The sequence below is a fragment of the Zonotrichia leucophrys genome, chromosome 7 (genome assembly GCF_028769735.1).
Source record: "Zonotrichia leucophrys gambelii isolate GWCS_2022_RI chromosome 7, RI_Zleu_2.0, whole genome shotgun sequence".
Classification (NCBI taxonomy): Eukaryota; Metazoa; Chordata; class Aves; order Passeriformes; family Passerellidae; genus Zonotrichia; species Zonotrichia leucophrys.
Window position 1 is genome coordinate 6,319,484 of NC_088177.1, and position 22,048 is coordinate 6,341,531.

Below are 22,048 nucleotides of genomic sequence, written 5' to 3' on the forward strand. Positions count from 1 at the left end.
ATCCCAGAATCAAAATAATGTATCTACTACTCACTGTCTTCATCTAATCTGTATTTTAAGCAGTCAAACACAGAGGCTGATTTGATGCCCTGAAAAGTCAAGAACATCTCACGTTCAAAACTGCCCTATAAAGCATCTTGCATTTTGTTTTCAAAGAGTAATTAACATATGGTGTTTTTTTACAGGGTGGCAAACACCTCAAACACATATTCCAAATTGTGTCCATCCCAATCCCTCTCTCAAATTAAATAAAAAAAAAAAATCTGATAACTCTAGTCCATCAATACCTTTCTGCTTCAAACCTTCCCTGATAAGAAAGTCGTTACAGCTCATCTGGAAGACTGACAAGCTGATATTTCTCTAGACCCAGAGAAAGGGTATTCCACAGTCAAGACTCTTCCAAATAGCCAGGGAAAAAAAAGTTATACCTATTTAAACAGAGAGCAAGACAGGCTCAGCTAGAGCTGCAGAGGGAAGGGGCAATCAGCTTGACAGTAAATGTAATTAGTGTTATAATTCCTGCCAAAATTAGACATGATAGAAGCAGATATAACAAACGAATTTGACATGATATATTACCATTGATGTTCCTAAATATATAGAGGCTTTTTGAAGGATGGGAATAGGGTTTTACAGATTTTAAGGGAAAAAACAAACCCTGACAAGCCTCCATCATGTCTGTCTCCATCCTGTTGCTCATTAAACCTCTCCTTTCTGGCTCCAATTTCCTCCACAGTCAAAGTGGCACAAAACATCCTTTTTTTGCTGCAGATAACTAAAATCGAAGTTGCATCACATCTCCTTTTCATGTCTTTTCTTCCCTCCCTGCCAATCAGAGGCTTCAAGCCCCTTCCTTTCCGAACACATTTACAGCCCAAATCCATTCCTGAACACCAGCTCACTTGCCTGCCTCTCTTGTTCCCACTGGCACTGCCCAAATCTCCTTCCCATCACATCACAGCTCCACTCCAAGCTGCCATCTTCTCTTGGTTGCCACTCACACGTCCCTTTTCCCTGGCCCCAGTAGAAATTTCAATCGAATCCCTTCCAACCCAAACCATTCCAGAAACATGGAATGGTTTGGGTTGGAAGGGATATTAAGATGATCCCACTCCAACCCCCTGACATGGGCAGGGAGCCCTTCCACTTGATCAGGTTGCTCAGAGCCCCATCCAGCCTGGGCATAAAACCTAATTTACACCAGACACTGAAGAAGAACCATTCCCAGCTCTGCCCCAAAGAAGCAACAGGAAGACAGAAACCCTCAGTGCTCAGAGATCTGGACATGATTTGGCTTCTCTGTTAATGAAAAAAAATTTAGAAAAAGGGTAAAAAGAAGTGCAACACACCCCACACCTCCCTTCTCAAAAGAAAAAAACTGAATTAGAACTGAATGCTTATTTTGCTTTTGCCTCTGCTAGAAATCAACACTAAAGCTTTCATTTAGCCAGCCAAGTTTTATTACAGAAAAATTATGGCTTTGTTTCAGGGAAAATTAACCTTTTGCTTATTTTGTTTCAATTTCCATTTTGCATCAAAGTTTTACTTAAAAATACATCGCAAAGTCTAGACAAATTTTCCAAGTTCCCATATCATCTGACTTCTGAGACAGTGACCTGTCATGAGCCATGGGACCAACCTTGTGTCCTCCCACGCTGGAAGCTCTGGGCTGCTTCATTTCCTGCACACCTGAATTTGCCACCAAAGTACTTGAGATGGAAAAAAATCCAGGCCAGGCAGGGGTATTTATGACTTTTTTTTATGATGGAAAGTTTAAAAATTACTTTACTCCAAGAAATAAGTCTTTAGCTGGACTTGTCTTTCCGGTTGCAGCAAACACTGAGCATATTGCTGTTCATCTCCTGACAAATTACTCTCTGGGAGAATACAAATCGTGTGTGCTGAGCTTCAGAAAGGCTCAGGGAGAGAGCTCTGCTCCAAGCCCCTGGAGACAAAAAGCCAGGCACAGAACAGACCCCATCCCTGCGGAGAGTCTCCCTCACCCATAAATGCCAGTTTTAATCCCATTCATTAACAGTGGGATTGTGCTCACCCCGATTGTGCCACATCCTCAGGCTGCTCCTCCATCCATTACAGCTGATGTAGTCTCTGCTTTATTAACAGTCATTTAATTCAATATATATTCCTACACAGGACAGGTGATCTTTTTGACTATTTCAAAACATTTCACAAGGCAGAACACATATAATTTTTTAATAGGAAAACAAAACACACACAGATTAAAAAAAAAAAAAAAAAAGGCAGCACAAGAAGAAATCCTATTGCATGTCTCTCTTAGGATGGTTTTGTAAAATAAAGTTTGTCATGACTGTCAAGCCTCCCACCACCACCTAAGTTTTCTTTCCTGAATAAATACCACACACTAAAATTTGATGCTCCATAAACTGCACCATTGCTGGAGAAAATGGCAATCACAGAGACTGCTGCTTCCTCCTTTACCAAAGGTGTATATCCTATTTACTACAGATACCTGAAATCAATTACAGAACCATAAATATTTGCAGCCTACAGCTCTCAGAAGTGTTTCAAAAGGCATATGTTAATGCCCAGGAGTCATTTCCCCCACACTGCAGTGCCCTCAGGCTCTCTGCTCTGTTCTCTGCTATCTGCTGACATCAATTTTTCAATGAAAACCCAGCAATTCAGTTAAAATAGATACTTAAGAAAAGATAAAAACATCTATCCAAAGACTCAGTATCACTGTCCTGTCATACATGGACAAAAAAACTACATTTATACATATATATATATACACACACACTTATATATCCCACAATGTGCTGTGGCAACTGATCCTCTCCACAAATCCCTGTTGAACACACAGCAGACAGAATTCCCCACTGCTGTCACCATGTGCTGAAACAATGCCAACGTGAATTACAGGTTGTTGTGGGAGATGGATCAGAAACAGCCACAATTATATCTAACAAGAGAAAAGATTGTTCCATTTATCTTTCTTTTGGAAGGCTATGCCAGTCTGACAGAGCCAAATGGCACATTGTGTCTTTCTGTCCATTCCTGGCAGCCTCAAGACACATAAGGAATCCCCCTTGCTCCTAACAAGGCTGGGCTCAAAAGTTTGCCACATTAAGTTATCCTACATTCAACCTTTCAAAAATATCCACTGTTCCCTAAGAGAATATCCCTTTCCTGCACAAACATTTTCTGTTTAAGCAACTGAGTCAGGAAAGTGACTATTTCTCCATTTTCTCGTAGTTTTTAACTACCTTTAAATGTTCATTTCACCCGTAAAACCCTTTTCCCTCTCTCCTGCTTCATTCTAGCTTTTCAGGTTACAATGAGATACCTCACTGCTCTGTAAATGGGTTTGCACATTCTGCCTCTATCAACAGAGTCTGCACAACCAAGGGAGCCACCACAGGGCTCAGACAGCAGCTCATCTTGTGTGGGATTCCCTCCCCACCTGCCTGGGACATGCATGGACACCACACATCACACACATTCTGGTCCTGCATCACCAACACAGCTTTTTGCTCACTTTTTGAGCCTCTTTCCTTAACCATTCCATGCGCTTTCTCAAAAGAGCTGCCTGTTCTATCAGTACAGGTGGTGTAGGAAAAAAACCAATCCCCTTTTAAAGTAGTTACCTTATTTTCAGACACAAATATGAGAATTAGTTAGATGGGACTGAAAAGAAAAACTAAGATGCTTTTCCATAAAAAAAAATTGCAGAAGATTTTGTTTCAAAAGCTTAACAAATAAAAACCACAATGGAAAAGAAGCACAATCAAAAGCATTCCCAACAAAAATGATGCAGCATGTCCTTAATACTCAAGTGTTTTAACTAAGTACAGCAGAAGTACAAAAGAATGTCTGAAGATGACTCAATAAGGAAGCATTCAAAGCAGAAAGAGCATTACCAGCATGTTCTTGATAAGCTTGCCAGTCCAAAGCACGGTGTTTTTCTGCTCTCTTGTTCCAAACCAGACTGCAGACAGTGGGCACTTGTGCTTAGACACAGGAGTGAGGTAGGACAGGTCAGCAGTGACTCAGAGGCTGGGTCTCTGCAGCCTCACAGAGCAAGCAGAGAAACCTGCCTTCCCTGCAGAGCTCCTGCCTCTAAATGACCCACACGGCTCTCATCCTCTGGCACAAACTCCTGGGTTTTCCTTTTTTCTTCAAATAAACAGTGTACTTCTTTTGCCTGTGGTGCTTTATCTGTTTCTCCTCCCACAGCACCCACTTCACCACCCCAGAGGCAGCTTTGGATGAGATGGGATGCCCAGCTTCCAGAACAAGCCCAGCATCCCTCAGCTCCATCCTGGTGTCCCCTGGCAATCACATCCCCATTTCACACCCCACCTTCACACTTACTTTCCATTACATGATACTGGGGCAAATAACAGAAAAGCTGGAATGCAATCTCAGTTAAAAAAAAACAACAAAAAAAATCAATATTCTCAAAGTTCAGGTAAAGAACTGAAGCAATGATGTGTGGGCAAAAACTCAACAGTGTGGGAGGACTTAGAACACACAGAGAAACACACCATAACTGCACAGAGCTTGGCCATGAAGTCTGATGCCATTGTATCATAAAACTCACTTATAACAAGGCATGACAGCCCATCCACAGCTTCTCAGCTTCTCTGGTTTAGAGGAAAAACACACAAGCTCTCACCCCTCGGCAGCCCCAGCAGGACTCCCCATCCTCAGCCGCACCAGAGTCTGTGAACTGCTGCCAGAACCAGACAAATGTTCATTTTCTATTACCTTAACAAACCACAGAGCAGCTCTGTCTTGTGAAAACAATGCTTTTGTCTCACCATACTGGAACAAGCCCCCCGAAATTCAATAAAGTTCCTGAGAACTGACAAGCCAGACACAGTTTTTGAACGCTCTTTGAGGCAGTCCATCGGGTCAGTTTCCCTCACCTACAAAACGCCTGGAGAAGTTCCCCAAACCTGCTCTGTGTCAGGTGGCTCAAGCAGACAGGTCTCTGCTTTCCCCCATCCACTGCCCTGAGCACAACCCTTTAAAGCCCAGCATAAACCTCTGATGGGGAATAAAAAACTTACCTCCCTGAACAACAGCCTGGGGGCATTTCCATCACCTCTTTAATCTGAAACAGCATCCCTGTTGCTCAGCTTTCATAACCCACTTCAGTTAAGGCACAGGGATGCCAGCAGCAGTGCAGGGCAGGGAAGCAAAGCAGACATAGGTACTTGTGGTGTCAGTGAAGCACTGTCAACTCAGGGTAATTTATTTTTTGGTATTTTCTTATCCCACTCTTTGCTTACAGCCTACAAAGCCAGACAAGCTTAGTTGCCTTGGACACCTAGATGAAACCATTCACATCACAGCACATCTTCCACCACAACCCCCCTGCTCACCTACCAACAGGCAGGCAAAAGCTTCCCAAGTACAATCACCACCTGGGTTTTCCACTGCCCAGAACCACACTTCCATGGCTACCTTTGTGCTATTATTCAGCACTGAGCTTGGCACAGGCTACCTGCAGTATCTGGGACATTTCTCCTGCCCAGCTCAGGCTCCTGATGTGCTCTCCTCTGCTCCCAGCCACTGGGGTAGTTGCTGACGTGCCCAAACACTAAAGGAGAAAGCGCCTAAACACGACATGAGTTCAGCTCATCTGAGGGCATGTAAGCCACCAAATACTGGTTAGGTAAAATCAAAAAAATTCTATTAAGGAGCAAGGAGACCCTGGAATCCCCATTTCTCTCAGAAAGCCCAGAAGTTGTGTGCCACTGAAGGCAGAGCCCGGGTGCCTCTGCCAGCGCAGCACGTCAGCAAACACGCGGCGCGATCTTATCGGCGAGGCTTTCTAGTGAGCAGGCATCCCTAGAAAGCAGTCACTACAAACACCGTTTTCCTGAATATCATTACTGATCCAGAAGTAATGAAATAGCAGATAATATGGCCCCAGGGTACAAATCAACCACCTACCCTAATGCATACAGATGGAGCTTAACAGCTCTTTTGGTCTTCCATTACCAGAGTGAAATGGGATCTTTGAAACACCATCGAGGCAAAGCAGAAGAGGAAGTTTACTAATGAATGATGTTTACTTCTGATTCTTCAGAAAATGCTTTTCAATGCTGTGATCTAAAAAGAAGAATCCTCTGTTTTCATGTAGGAAGACGACTAGACGCAGCTTCCCCTCAGAGAACCAAGACAAAAAAGCAGAGTGTACAATCTCCTGTTCTTCCCTTGTGCTGCAGAAAAGACTGCTGAGAACAGTGTCTCGATAATTTTTGTAATAATTAACAATGGAAACTTTATGCAGTCCCACCAAAGCAAGCAGCAAAACCGTCACAACTCACAGCAGGGTCACGCTCTCCTTGCTGATGTTCGCAGCAGTAAAAGCAGCAACTTGCACAATGCTCTAAAACCAGCTCGGCACTATGCAAGGTACAGGCAGGCACAGCATCCCCCTGCTTGCATCCTCAGGGAAATTCAGCACTTAACACCTCGAGCCTGCCCCCGCAAAGACACAAAGTTGTGCATTCTGAGCTGCTCTCAGCCCCCTGGACCAGCCGAGAACAGCGGAGCCCGCACACCTCAGACATCCCGACCCAGCCCTATCTGCCTTCCTGGAGAAGCATCCCCGGACTCCAGCACCTCACTTTAACGCCATCTCTCTCACCTCTGGCATGCCATTACCTAAACTCCACTGGAATCTTTTCAGAGCTCACTACTTCTTTCAGTTTCCTTAAAGTTTGACGATTTCACCGAGCAAGTTGAGCAGCCATGCGAGGCACCTGAGTGACACAAGGCACAAACAGCAGCTCTCTGCCATCACATCCTCTCACAGGTATTTTCAGTGGTACCCAGTTCTAACAGGTAGATTATGCCACTCACCTGCACACACAACAGACATTCCCTGTACAACTTGTTCCAAAAATTACATCCTCAGGCAATCAATTCTTCAAGTTGACTTTCTGTTTTCATTAGAGGAATTCACCAATATATTTCAATTACACAAAAAAACTGGAGGCAGTGGTCAGCAAGTACTTTTTTATGACCCTCATCTATTCTTTTAAAAGCCTTCTACAGAAACGCTCAGGCAGGCACAGGAGTGGGAGGGAGAGGAGGAGGAGGAAAGGAACAGCATTACAGACTCCTCATCATATCTTCACATAAATAAAGTCCCAACTCTATACGGTTTGACCTTGAATAAATAATAATACGCAAAATAAATACAAGGACGAGCACAAATTAAGAACGAACATTCAAAGTAATGAATGGCTAATGAAGGAGCGCATAAGCGTGCCTTGTTTAAACACACTGATTGAAGAATCGACGGAGGGAAAAAGACAACCCAAACACATTGCGATGCTGCGACCGGGGGTGTGTGGGCAGGTGAAAAAGTCGGGGTTTGGAAGCCAACCTGCGCCACAGAGAGCCCGGAGCCAGCCGCGACCGCGCTGCCCGCGGCAGCCGCGCTACTTTCCGCGATGCTCGGCGCAGCGGAGTTGCGGCGGAGCCCGCACCGAGCCCGCCGATGCCCGGGGCCGGCGCTGCCCGTGCCCATCCCAACTTCCCCGGTCTCACGGGGTGCCGGCTCCGCGCCCTGCCCGCTGCTCCCGCGGCGGCACAGCCGGGGCGCTCGGAGCAGCCGGACCGGCGCGGGGGATGCCACCGGCACAGAGACGGCAATCCCGGCCGGAGCGCTCCCAAACCCGCGGCAACTTCTCCCGCGCGGCGCGACCCGGCGAGTCCGTCCGTCCGTCCATCCACGCACCCGCATCCCCGCCCGCGGAGCCGAGCCCCCGGACCCACCCTCTCCCCCGGCAGCGGGGCGGCCGCACCTCCTGGCATCCCGGAGCGCGGCATGGAGCCCGGCGCGGCGCGCTGCGGCGGGAGGTCTGCGGAGCCGGCGCCGCGGGCGAGCGGGGCGGGACGGGCGCGCAGTCCCCGCTCGGCCCCGCGGCGCGGAGGGGCCGCGGGCGGAGCGAAGATGGAGGAGGCGCGGCCCGGCCCCCGCCCGGCCCCGCGCGGGAGCGGCGCGCGCGGCGCCCTCTGCCGGGCGGCGCCGGGACAGGGCCCAGCGTGAGGGCTGAGGGGAGCCGGGAAGTTGCTCCGGCTCGGAGCGCAGGGAGCGGCGGTTCCACGGGTGTTGTTAAACACGCCCCAGGCTACAAAACTAGTCAAAGCTCAGTTTTAGTTGTATGTTTACCCCGCACCGAATTCCCAACAGCGCGTTGTCACCAACCTCCTCACGCTGCTCGTCGTGCAGCACTGAGTGCCCCATCCAGGCTTTCCTTAAACGCCTTCGGGGATGGTGACACCACCGCCTCTCTGGGCAGCCTGTTCCAATGTCTAACCACCCTTCCTGTGAAGAAATTCCTCCAAATATCCAACCTAAAGGTCCTCTGGCACAGCTTAAAACCATGTTCTCTCGTTTTACCACTTGTTACCACCCAACCCACACTCGTTGCACCAGGTGGGAGTTGTAGAGACTGAGAAGGTCCCCCCGAGCCTCCTTTTTTCCAGGCTGAGCTCCCTCAGCTGCTCCCCATCAAACCTGTGCTGCAGAGCCTTTCCCAGCTCCGTCCCCTTCCTTGGACATGCACCAGCCCCTCAATGTCCATCCTGAAATGAAGGGCCAAAAACTGAACAAAAAATCACCATCTTTGCCCAAGGAACACTGGTCCCATTTAGTTTCAAATTCATCTAAGTCATATTTTTGAGGGAAGTAATTAGTGCAAGAGATCACCAAACTGGCGGAAGTCCTCGATTAAGGAGAGAACATTTATTGATTGCAGGGAGGATACTGAATCCATCACTTTTTAAATACATGAAGTGAATGATCTCAGTTTACTTTATCTGCACTATTTAAAAATTCAAATAGGCATTATTCTGCAGAACCTCTTTTTTTTTTTTTTTTTGACAGCCATTAAGTTTAGGAGTTATTCAGGAAAAATTAATGCCCATATCTAAGTCAGACAGTAAGAGGTGACTGTGTATGCACAAGGAAATTACTACAGTATCTATTCCTGCTTTTCACACAGTTCTTATTTCTGTTCAAGAACAGAACATCCCTTGTGTGTTAAAGAGCCCAAGGGATAGCCTACTCAGTCAAGTTTCTCTTGGACCCTTTCCATTTAACAAGAACAACATATATAGTATTTTAATGGACATGGTTGCATCATCTATGATCCTCAGTTTATTTTCTATTTACAGAAATATCAAATCTTCATGCAAGGATTGTTCACATCATTTACAAACTCAAAATGAAACCAGAACTTCATTGTAGTAGATGCTGTTTAAAAAAAACAGTGTTTCTACTTTCAGAGAGTTCTACCATACAAAGATGGGAGACAGAGGAGTAGAAATTAAGGCAGAGAGATGGAAGATATAACATATAAGATATGAAATCCTGATCAGAGATTGAAACACAAACTTCCTGGTTCCAGGTTCAGCCTGTCCTATTGCTCTCATGAATTATAAAATCCTGGACATTTGCTGGGGAAGGAGAGTTCACCAGAGATTGAACACAGCTGGTCAGGAGTGTTCCAAACGAAATCCTGTGAGAAAATTTGTATTTGTCAAAGTGGAAACACTTGGTCAAAGATAATTGTTTTTAAGAAGATTTTTTTCTTGGCTCTTTCCCAGGTCAGAGAGCCCTACCATCAAGAGAGAGTGGCAGAGGGCACCCACCAGGGCTGCAGCAGCCCCAGCTTCACTGCTCCCTTTTTTCCATTGAAAAAAATTTAAAGGTCTCATTTTTGCCTGATACAGAATGGGAGGCACCTCTTGAAATGTCAGGAGTTTTTTGCAAGTGACACTTCCTTTTTCCTGACTGGCTCTGGACTACAGTCAGTTACACTCTGCCTCCTCACAGCCCTTGCTAAAAATAGCCCCATTTTGCCTCTCCTGCTTAATCTGGGGTTGAAGCCTATGTGGAACTGCAGTGCTGCAATTCTTATCTTAATTTGCCAATGCAGAGCTTGCATTAATGCAGCTAATCCAGCATCTGGATATGGGAGCCTGAGCTCCTCCCTGCAGCCCCAAGAGCAGCACTAATGAAAAGAAGAGGCAGCACAAGAGGGCAAGAGAGTCCTCACAGCTCTCCAGCCAGCTGAGTGCCAGCTCCCTTCATCACACACATTTGGCCTTTGATTCTCTTCCTCAGGACTTTCTCTTACCTCAAAATGTTCATGGATGACTGCATATACCTAAAAGGTGTGTAGGAAATGAATACAGAGTGAATATGCAGGAAATACATGAAGTAAAACCTGGTTTTTGTTCAATTTTAATAGAAAGGCTGAATGATGAGACCAAGAAGCAGCAACAGGAAAATAAAAGCACAAAAATAGAGAGGAAGGAGCTTGGAACTTGGAGTAACCTGTTAGGTTGGGTTTTAGCCCAGATCACTCATTGTTTCTTCGTGTTTCTGCTACCTGTGATCCTCTTGTTACGTGGGTTTCTCCTGCTTGGTGGGGCTCAAAGAAAGAAAAGAGGAACCCCAGTGCTGGGAGGCCTGGGAGGTTTAAGCCAGCTCCTGCTTATGGATGACTGGCCCAGGCTAAGAAGGGAATAACAAAGCCGCTTGAATGACAGCTTGGATCAAGTTCATAATGACCTGGTTTGTACAGGCCAGGTGTTATGTAGATTGGAGCTTGTTATTGTGAAAAATTTTGGCAAGGCTTGCGATGCAACAGCCAGTTCCAGCAGAGCTGGGCAGAAAGCCACAGACTACAGGCAGGTCCATCTTCAGCAAGATGGGCAAAGCAGCCACCTCCTCCTGTCCTCGGCACCATGGGGACCTGAACCAACCTGCCTGCACAGCATCTGGAATACAGCTTAGGCAGGAACAGAGAGCAGTTTCAAAACATGGCATTCCAGGCTTAAAAACAAAGAGGTAATCTTGCATAAAAACACGGCGCCAAGTTTTTGTCTGTTTCTCAGGGAGCAGAGATTCAGAGCAAAACGGTACAAGCCACCCACTGCAGCATTAATGGGCAGTGAGCAAACTGTTACAGTGTCCCTATCAACATATTCTGCATTTGTTAGGAAGTCTTTCTTAATACTTTCATAATTCACTTTTTATGTTATCTAAAAGTAGTTACTAGAGTAATGTGGATGAAGAGCTGTTGAAATTAGGGTGCACCTATGATTTGTTCTCTCAGTCTTTATCATTAATATGCACACTGATTTGTTACTGAAGCTAGTTGGACTTCAATTTTATTCTTTCTGCAGTGGTCATGTTTTTCAAAAGAGGAAGATTAAAAAAAAACTTAGGGAAAGTGTCTTGGGTGCAATTTTTGCAACAATAATTAATGTGGAACTCAGGAAATAGGGACTCTTTTCATCAATACTCAGCATTTATTCATGTGCCCAAGTTAATAGAAGGAACTGTACAAATCAGAGCAAAGCCAGCTGGATGAATAGATCAGGTTTCTATTTTTCTGATAGTGAAGACTTTGTAAATGTGGTCACAGTGATGTTTTTACACTGTACCACAAAAGCCAGTACAACTCAGGAGAAGAAATCTGAACTATGTGAGCTTTACCAGGATGTTCATAGCTTAACCAAATAAATGACAGCTTTTTCCATATGGAATGTTGTATGAGTTTTCATACTGCACTATGGAAAAGCAGCAGAAAGACAAGCAGACAATGAAAGGCTGACACAATGGATTTGCAGCCCAAAGGCACAGCTTTAGGTAAGTGTTACAGGCCAGGGACAAAGTAGGAGTGGTTAGTTGAGCATTAATGTTCCATAGAAAGGAGGGTTATGAGTTTTGTACATCTCTCACTGTTCCAGAACTTACACTGAGGTTTAGAAATTCTTTTTTATAGTCTACTACAAGCTGGGATCATGAGAAACTGAAAAAAGAAATTATCCTCTCATCCTTAGGGGCAGTGCCTCAGAAATCGATGCTAATGAACAGACTGCAGCACAGGGAAGCTTGCATTTCCCCTGCTGCACCAATTTTGTGCATTCACAAGGGACACTGCAAGTGCCATCATGTGTAATTAGAATCAGGGAAGGGGAAAAAAAGGATATCATTCATTCACACTTCTCATGGTGTCATTTCTTTGTGGCAGATTTAACAGAGATTAAACAGGCATTCAGTTTAATACTAGTCCTATTAAGGACCAAGCATAATTTATTTTTAATTATGGAGCACCAGCATAATTGATGGCAGCCCTGTTGTGATCATATCCTTAGATGATGACTTCTTTAGGAACAGAAGAAATGCATTCAGGCAGGATATCTACCAACACTCTAGTTAGAGCACACCTCTGTGAATAGATCCAGCCAGTGTTAATGCTGGATCCCAACCCACCACCCATTAGTGAGTACAATACCCAAATCCCAGTGTGCATCCCTGCCTGAACCTGAAATAACTTCTGAGCCAGGCTTTGAAATCAATCCTCCCTGTGGCACAGACCTGCAGGGGCTGATCAGCACAACAGCCCCCTCTTCCCCACAACCCAGCTGTCCCTTCCTATTCTTCTCCACCCAACTGCCCCACAAATGGTGGCAAGTGTTTCTCAAGGGACACAAAGCTCCTTTTTACATGACCTTACTGCACACCACAGTTCAAGGCACAGGTAGTAGAGGGTGTAAATTGGAATGATTTGTCCTGTTCAAATATCAAGATCCTGTTGAGTGTTATTTTTGAGAATGCAGGATCAGACCTTTTGGTGCCAGTGATGGGTTGAAGATGGAGGAACACTTACCAAATAAATAATCACTACAAATTAAAGCACAGAGCAGAGCTCCTACAAAAGACCAATTATCTTGCTGGCTAGAGCCCCCAGAGCTTAAAGCTGTGATACCTTGTTAATGTCTGAGGAAACACGACAGTTGCATTTGTGAGTAAGAGAAAGTCCTTTTTAAATACTGTGGTGTGCAGGTTAAAGAAAAACATGAGTAGGGTGCAGCATGAAGCAATGCATCTGCCACCTATTCACCAGCCATGGCAGGGCAAGAAAAGCTGTGATGGAGGCTCTTCACAAGCTATTAACCTTTCCTGATTGGAGTCTTGCTTTACAGAAAGAGCAGCAAGCACCTACTCAAAGAAGGGTCTCCCTGCAAATAGTAACTGGCAATAATTTAGCAGCTGGGAACCTGTCAAGTGTTAAGGGTTTTTTGTCCCAATGCACTGCTTATTTAGTAGAAAAAGTGATAACAAGAGATAAAGAAGGCTCATGCTAGTGGCTAGTAATTAGATTTGAAATCTATTGATGACTATGGAGCAGAACACTAAAATTAAAGATATTTTCTAATCATTATGGTTTTGCTTTGGGTTTTTTTTTTCCCTCTCTATTAGTGCTTCTGTTCCTCTGCTTTAATTAAGTGTTGAGTACAAGGTAGGGGATTTGCTCTACACAATCAATAATGGCATTCTGATGCTGATTTTAAATTGACTTGCTATTTTTAACATGCTGCTTAGTTGTTGCCCATCATCCTTAGTCACGCCTTGGGCTCTGCAGATACATGCCAGCACAGAGGTTCCCAGGAAGGACTTTGTCCCAAGGAGGTTGGATCCTGTTGCATTCTTCTGGGGATCCACTGAAGAGAGGAATGGTCCCTCCAAACCTGCCAGTGGTGGTAAGCACTTCTTGCCTGTCTGCAGAAATCTGGTTTGGCTCAGCCACTCTCACAATGAACAGCTTTCACTTCCTATCATACTTCACTGGATTTGGCTGCTTTTATCTCATGAATGTTTTACAAAGCCAGTACACATAAGTACTTCTAACACTACAAAAAAATCTGCCTTGATAATGCTACAGATTCATGGTATTGGAATGGCCTGGGGTGAAAAGCAGCTTACAGATCATCTCGTTCCAAGCCCCTGCCATGGACAGCAACACCTTCCACTAAACCAGGTTGCTCAGAGCTCCATCCAGCCTGGCCTTAAACATTTACCTTGATGCAATTTATTATTTCAATTGACTGCTGTTAAATTCCCTGTCAAGCGTGAAAAAACCCCATGAAATAGGAAAATGCTCACTCTATAAATGGCAGCAATTTTTAAGACAAAAAAAAAAAATTACAGAACAGAAATGGGATGAAAGAACAAACAGAAATTCAGCCAACAGATTAATATTCAGCCACATTTTTCAGAAGGTTTCTCTGATTTCTGTTCTACTAGAAAGCAGTCATCACTTTATGCCTAAAGAACCAAAGATGAGAGGGATGTTCAACTCAGCTAAAAGCCTTCCCTTCTCACCAGGTCCCTTTCCTTCTCCAGGGGCTACCTGTTTAATGACTAAACATCACAGCACTCTCCAGAATTTGTATGCACCTTGTGTACCTTTGAAAAGCACTTGGAATACCTGAGCATAAGTCCTCTCTGTCTATACATGCAAACACCATAAATGCATTGTACACAATTTTCTGTCACCTTATCAAGCTTTTCATAACTTTCTAGAATTGCACTTTTTTGCAATTTTAATAGAAAATAACATACTAAATTTAACCCGTTTCCAACAGTAAAGATTCAATTCAATAGTAAAGATTCAATTCAAACATCATTCATATCTGTGTAAGTGGGATATATGTAGAAAAGAGCTCAACTAAAGTTCAAGAACAGCCACAAAACATTAGAAACTATTTTTGCTACATTTTTTAAGAAAGGTTTGAAAAATCATCCCCAATGTTTTTCTTCCTCTGTATTTAAGGGTGACAGTGAATTTGTCTGACACTTCCAGGGAAGCCAGGGGTTTAGGTTCATTTCTCCTGTGCACATCATTCCCACCCAGGCTGTCCTGCCAGAGAAACACTGCAGCCTCCTAACAGCATTTAGGACTTAGTTCTGTGTATTTGTTCCTCTTTTTCTCCATGACAAGTCATCTCCTACAATGCCATCCTATGCAGCACAACCAGGAGGAGCAACAGGATGGGGAATAATGGACCCAAACTCTTCTAAAGGCAAAATCACGAGGTGTTGAATGCCTTAATATTACTGACTGATTAAAGCAACAGTTACCAACTTTATTAATGTTTTCCTATCTCTGAAATCCTCACCTAGTTTTTCGTTCTCTGCTTTGCAGTTATTTCTTTTCCACTCTAGATGCCTATAGAAGTTGAAACAGTTCACTTGACCCATGGTCTTACTAACTGCTGGGTTTCATTTTTGAATGACATTTCTCTATTTATTTTTTTTTAACAAAAACTATTTTAAAAGACACTTCATAGTCCTGGAACCTACATACATATGCAAAAAAATCACTTCTTTCACTATATGCTTGGTTTTCAGCACCATATCAGACTAATTTACTGCACATTGTGGGGGTCTTTTCAGATGCCAAGAAACAATACAACTATTTTAGGCAAAACCTCATTGCTTCCTAAGGATATAACTAACTGCTGGTGGAACTCTCTGAACTTTATATTAGTCTGTGTTGAAGCACTGCAGGATTAGTTATAATTAACTGTCATCATGTCATTTTTCTCCCAATGACTCAGATTAAAAAAAAGGAGGGGGGGTCCCCTAGCAGCAACCATGATTAAAATGTCTCTCTTTGTTTCCCATCCCAAACTTCATTTTTAACTCAAAGGGGTCACAAGCTCTTCTCCACATCCATCTCAGTTTTCACATAGATACCTGGGCCTTGTCTACAATACAAAAATAAGCATTTTAACAGCAGCTACAGAGTCAGTTGTTCAGAAGTTATAAGCAGCTTAAGACAAATATTTGATATTAAGTAAGTGCTTCCTTTCTAAACCATTTACAGCCCCTGGTGTAATAGTTTGGTGAGTACCTCATGCTGATTTATTCATTTATATTGCTCAAAGGAGCCTGTTAGAGCCTGTAGGCACACATTCAAAAATCATTTAAAAGGACATGAATTCATCAGTGAGCCAATGACAACTAATGGTAGTTCACCAGTTGCAATCTGTGCTAACTAAAAATAATATTAAACTACCTTCAATTTGGGGTTTTCCTAATCTAGCATAGGTCTCTGAGCTCTGCAACAGAACACACATTTCCCACCTCTAAGACAGGTGATAGCTTTCACCTAATGTATCACCCATGATATGATAATTTTCAGAATATACATGTTACAGCAGTTACTATAAAGGTATACTTAAATTAAATTATGATGAGCAATCACTAATTGTGGATGTTGGTTGTCACTTTTTTGTGGGTCATCACAAATCCCCAATATTTACAGCTCCTGTGTGAACAGATTTTCTTTATTTGGGGTGGAAAGGGATGGCATTGCAAATATGAATGCTGTATCAAAATAAGTCATATTTTATAGCAGAGTCATCTATTTTCAGTTTAAAATCATGCTCTAATGTTCACAATTCAATTATTCTGGGGAATTAGGAGAGGAATGATCACATAGGAGGGCAGGGCACTCATGCACTCCCTGAATAACATCTTCACTGCCACCAGCAAAGACAGAATATGAGACAGAATATCCTTGGTCGGATCCAGTAAGACATCTCTTGTGCTAAGGACCAGAAAAATACTAGTACAAAAAATACAATACTACTCCAAGTGAAAAAGATTTATATTCTCTCAAAGTTCCAGACTAAGGGAGATTTCCCCCCCTACTTGTGTTTCATGTGACTCTGAGGTGTTGCTGGTAACTGAAGTGCTCTGTGTAAGGTGTGAGGATTTCACTGCCTTGTAGGAGGAAGCTCCTACCAGAGCCAAGGTTTCATTTTGCAGTGTGGGCAGGTAAGCCACACCATACACGAGCAACTTCATTTCTTTGGGATCAGCTCTGGGACATGGCTTAATTCCCTCTCCTGTTTATGCAGCACAAGCTTTCCTCACCAGTCTGAAGGGCAAAACATTCCCTTTCTGCAGTCTCTCTGCAACCTGCTAAAACTCACTCCTACGAAAACCTACACAGTAAAAAGATGATTTAAACAACATTTAATGAAAGATGCAATATCAAAATATTTGAAGTGGATGTAAAGAGGTGGGGAAATAATACATTTGCTCAGCTTTTGTGCTGTATTTGTGCATTTACCTTTACTGAGTAGATGAGGTAACACCCCTCACTGACTGGTGATCTCCTGCTCTGAAGTTAAATGACATTTGTAACACACACACTAAGGTAGCCTCTGAACAAAAACCCACTAAAGTACACCTGCATCCCTTGGGCAAAACACCTGAAGGGGTGAACCAGTGCTACTGGTGCCAGTGTGCTTTATGCAAGATTGATCAATTCATGTAAATCCTCATGTGCTTCCAGGATATGAAAAGTCATAGCACAGCTCTAATGCCACATCCCTGGCTGAATTGATAAGGGGGAATGGAAGTAAACTGACAGAGGGCAGGATTAGATCAGAGATTAGGAAGAAACTCTTCCCTGTGAAGGTGGTGAGGCCCTGGCATAGGCTGCCCAGAGAAGCCGTGGATGCCCCATCCTGGAAGGGCTCAAGGCCAGGTTGGTCAGGGCTTGGAGCAACCTGGGACAGTGGAAGGTGTCCCTGATCATGGCAGGGGGTAGGAATGAGAAAGTCTTTAAAGTGCCTTCCATCCCAAACCATTCTGTTATTCTACAGTTATCAGCAGTGGATCTGACTCCATCATGTTAAAGGAGGAACATCTAGACCCTGCCTTTCATGAACAAATCAAAGCTTTAAAACTTTCATCTATTAATAAAGCAAGAACAGGGTCAATGCTATCATTCATTCAAACATGAATGACAGAAACTTAACTATATATTTAAATCTCAGTAGCAACTGATGAGGAATTTCATACCTGGAATAAAATAATTGCTTATAAAAGTCCCCAGAGGAAATCAGACAAGGTGGGTTGTTCCCAGCTGCTCCAGAGAAGTAATGGTTTTCTTTACCATGTCAGACATTTTTTGTAAAGACTTCCTTCCTCCATGACTCCCTGAAACTTATTCCTAGTCATCAGAAATCCTTCAAAACCAACTTCTCTTTTCTGAGGTGTTGATTCAGTTAAAAAATATTTGTTCCTTGATAAATACTTTTCCCATCTAACACCTCAGGCTGCCAGCAGCTGCAGGAAGCCCCAAATTGGTTTTATACCTTCAAACACTCCCAACTGCCAGACAAAATTTAGAGCAGCCTCCACCATTCTGTGTCTCCTATGCTCCACTCTGAAGCCCTGTAGCCAGCAATGGGGTCTGATTGGCTTCACCTTGGCAAGGGAGTAAGACAGTGAAAACAAACAACTGCAGTTTGAAAGGGGTGATCCACAACAAGCCACCAACTTCTCTTCACTTCCCACCATTTTCAGCTATAATACAACAGTGCTGAAGGAATTAAAATCATTTTTCTTTTTGGTTTTGTATCTAGAACTATATGAGCCCAAATGAAAATAAATCAGGGGAAACTCAGTGCTCCCCCAACTCCTACAAAGGGCACCTTGGCTTAAATGAATTGAAGTTTTAGAGAAAATCTGAGACTCCTGTAGATTTCATTCCTTCAGTTTCAAGAGCAAACACAGAGAGGAGAAAGGAAATGGGAAGAGAAAGTCACAAGCTATTCAGTTTACCTGAATCCAAACACTAACATTTTCATGTGGAGATGACCAAAACAGAATTTTTTTCTGAGCCATTAAATGTTACTCTAAATTCATTCATGCTCCTCTTAGCAGGCAGATCAAGTCCATATAATTGCCAGCAAGTGCCCATAATTTGATCGATGTCTTCTCATCCATGTAGAAATCTGAAAAGGATCCTTGTAAATGATTAAATATTTGATTCCTGGCAGCAAAATGAATGAAAGAAAAAGCCCTACATGGCTTTCTAAATGGCAGACACACTGGGCTAGGGCCTGAGGTGGCTGGATTCCAGTGCCTCTACTAAGGAAAGCAGAACAAAGGTAGTTTTAAAATTTCATTTGTGCTCACAACCATAGTGGAAGTGAGAAGGCATTTTGACCCTCAGCACAGTAAATTATTTCCAGATCTGACAAGCTCCAGAGAACATTTTCCAGCCTGGGATCACTGCAGCACAGGCTGTGTGCAGCCAGGACCTGTGCACAGCCAGTGATGAACGCCCTGGGTACTGAGGGGGGCAAAAAGGGACCTTAGTAAGGGGCAAGGACTCATCTCTACGTTTAGAAAAAAGGATTTCAGTATTATATTCATAGTGAAATCTAAATTCTTAACCACAGCAATGATCAAAGAGGGGCCATTTGTTCATTTTGAGGGGTTAGTTGCACCCATGAATTTGAAAGAGGACGGTGGTTATTTAACCAGTCTTTTTAAAAGAAAATCGAGAAAAGGCAGAAAAAATGAAGACTAATGAGACAACTTCAGAAGACCACTTTTTCTATAAATGATTTATTAGAAAAGAAATAACCTGGAAACCAGGATTCACAATCTCCCAACCAATCATCCATTTCATGTAAAGTTGCTGTCTTAACCTGCCAAAAGAAATCAAGTGTAAAAAAGTAATGAAAGAAATGGCACATTCTTTTTGGACTTAAAGATAGTGTTTAGCTTTAAAAGTATAATCTAAAAATAAACCCTGCTGCTCACTAGTCTCATTGCATACTCAGATTCATTCTTTTTCATTTAATAGGAAATCAATCTAATATCCATCTGGCATCCAGCAAATATTTTAGTGGAAATACACAATTTTAATAATTGTTAGAAGTGGGTTTTTGCAATAAGGAACTAAAAAAACATCTGACAATTAACTACCGTGCACAACCCATGTCTTCTTAGATTTGCCTTATTTCCACATCGTCAGCACTGCATATGTCAAACTTCCTCAGTGTGAGGCAAAACAATTGTTAAAATCAAACTATGAAATAACACATACTTACAGGAACAGGCAATGTCAACTGCTGAGCAAAAAAGATGACACAATTAATGGTCTAATTATAGCATATTTATAAACCTTGCACTAAATCTCATTTTCTTATGCGAGTGATACCTTTGAAGTTAATGTGACTCAATTATCTTCTCTCTGAGAAGTGGCTGCATAAGGTTTCCAGCTGCAGCATACCTGGAAGGTGAAGAGTCACCATCCTCTCAAGGGGTAAATGTCAGACATTTATTGCTCTGAATATCAATAATTCTGAGAACTCTTCCTTGGGCTGTATTCCACAGCATCCCAGGGCTTCCCTGTGACTACAGATTCAACACAGCTTTAATATTCACCAACCTTCCCTTCCTCTATGGAAATGTTTTGATGCCTACACTTTTCCCAGAGTTTAAACTTGAACTGCCAAGCATTTAAGGGCCTAATCACAAGGAAGATTGCACAGCTGAGTTACATCATACCAAAATTTAAATAATAGAAAAGATGTGCTGTAAGTAATTTGTAGGTTGAAGGGGAAAAAAAGCCCTCCACTTTTTGACAGTGATGTTATTACTGTGCCAAAGGTAGTAGCTCAGACCTGAGCACTGATCCTCAGAGAGCTAACTCTCCTGTTGGCATTCACTTCATAAATAATCCTGCAGAACAACCAGGCACATCTTGTCTCATAATAACAAAGATGATCCTTCATTTAGATTTCTCCAGGCAGGAAAGAAAGGAGAGAGGAAACCTCATTTATATCAGATAGCTTCTCTGCTGCTCCTAAGTCAGGCATGCATTGCTCATTTAAACGTGTAGGAGTGCAAACAGGAGGAAGGGCTAAAAACAAAGGGTGCACCTGGCTGCCTGGGAATGCCTCCACATAAACCTAAATCTGTGCTGGGCTGTCTGCATCCTGTCATCCAGGTAAAAGGAATAAAAAAAAATCACCTTTTGCTCTTCAGACTGTTCTGGAAATTGTTGTGGGTCATATGAAAGAGCCTGTCTTCTCAGCTCCCTGACAGAGTGCAAATTCAGCTGCTGTCTTCTGCAGGGGAGATAATGCCACAGCAGGACATTCTTGAAACACTTCTTCTCTTTGCTCCTATATATGTCATGATCTCACAGATTCTTCTTCTGCAAAGCAGTAGCTCACAAAGACAGGCTACTCAACCCAAAAAAACCAGAAAGGAACTCTTCCTCAAAATCCAGTGATCAATAACAGTGATCTAATCATTACTCAAGGGCCATCATGCCAAAAGTAGATTCACACTTAGTAAAAGGTTAACTAGAAAATATAGAGCTTACTGTGGCCCAAAAACTCCCTACCCAGTTTGTCACATTTCACACTGTACCTCGCCAGTCCACAAATCAAGAGAAGGCCAAGGAATGGAAAATCCCTCTGACCTCATTGCAGGCTTCAGCAGGGGCAAGAGCTCGACAGCCACATCCCAATAAAACAAAAACTGGCCAGAAATGGACTTTCCCAGTTTGGCTATTGTCTTAGGATCACACCCAAGAGAAAACATATTTCTGTTCATTTTCTTCCAGTTTCTAGTTTTGCACTTTCCTTGCAGGTAAAGTCATGTTGGGGGTGATAACATTTTTCTCTGAAGTACCTCTCTTGTAAAGTGAGCTTTACAAGTGAGTGCAGATATTAAATATTTGTCTACAGGAAAGAAAGGCTTTCACAAGTAAACCTAACTTACAGTATAATCTTCATCCAATAAAGCTGTATTAGATCAAACAGTACTTGATGTTCTGGCAGCAAACTGATTTGGGTATCACAGCTAGCAATAAACTCAAGAAATTTTTGCATAGGATTAAATAATGTACAAATAATGTCTGTACCTACTTAAAAGATTGAGTTTAAATGCTGTTTAAACTAAAAACAAATTGCTGAGACATGTTTAAGTGCTCCAGCCAGATGAATCACAGTATGCCCAGAACTCCCACTAAATCTATTTTATCCAAAGAGCTGCATGGATAAAACTGGCAGAAAAATATGCTGCTAAAACTGATCACATCAGTTGTTTCCCAACACTGATCACTCCTCCTTGCTGCATCCTAAAGACATATCTTGGATCACTAAATTCCTTTCAAATACTTGCCTGCAAGTACCTGTGCCACTTAAGAACTGAATGCATGTTAGCTTTAAATGAATTTTAAAGATAATTCAAGAGGTGATTTTGTCACATTCTGTAAAGTCCCTGTGGACTTCATCTGGAATGCTAAAGGCTTGAATCCCTGGATCTAGGGTGGGTTTGTTGTCAAACCTTCAGCCAGCTGGCAGAGTGGGCAGGAGCTGGTGGGCATCAGCCTCACCTGGGTGGTCACCT

General features: G+C 43.0%; 1 protein-coding gene across 3 annotated transcripts in view; it reads right to left on the bottom strand.

Annotated features, from left to right (window-relative positions):
* THSD7B (thrombospondin type 1 domain containing 7B) overlaps window positions 1-8,246 on the bottom strand; it is a 299,951-nt gene extending 291,705 nt beyond the window's left edge. The window contains exon 1 of one of the 3 annotated variants that reach the window (XM_064717910.1): window positions 8,216-8,246. The gene's annotated coding sequence lies outside the window, so the exon portion shown is untranslated. Of the gene's footprint in view, window positions 1-7,782; window positions 7,925-8,215 lie in introns of those variants that run through there. The other 2 variants (XM_064717908.1, XM_064717909.1) reach the window with 2 other exon arrangements.
* Between the last annotated feature and the right edge of the window lie 13,802 nt (window positions 8,247-22,048).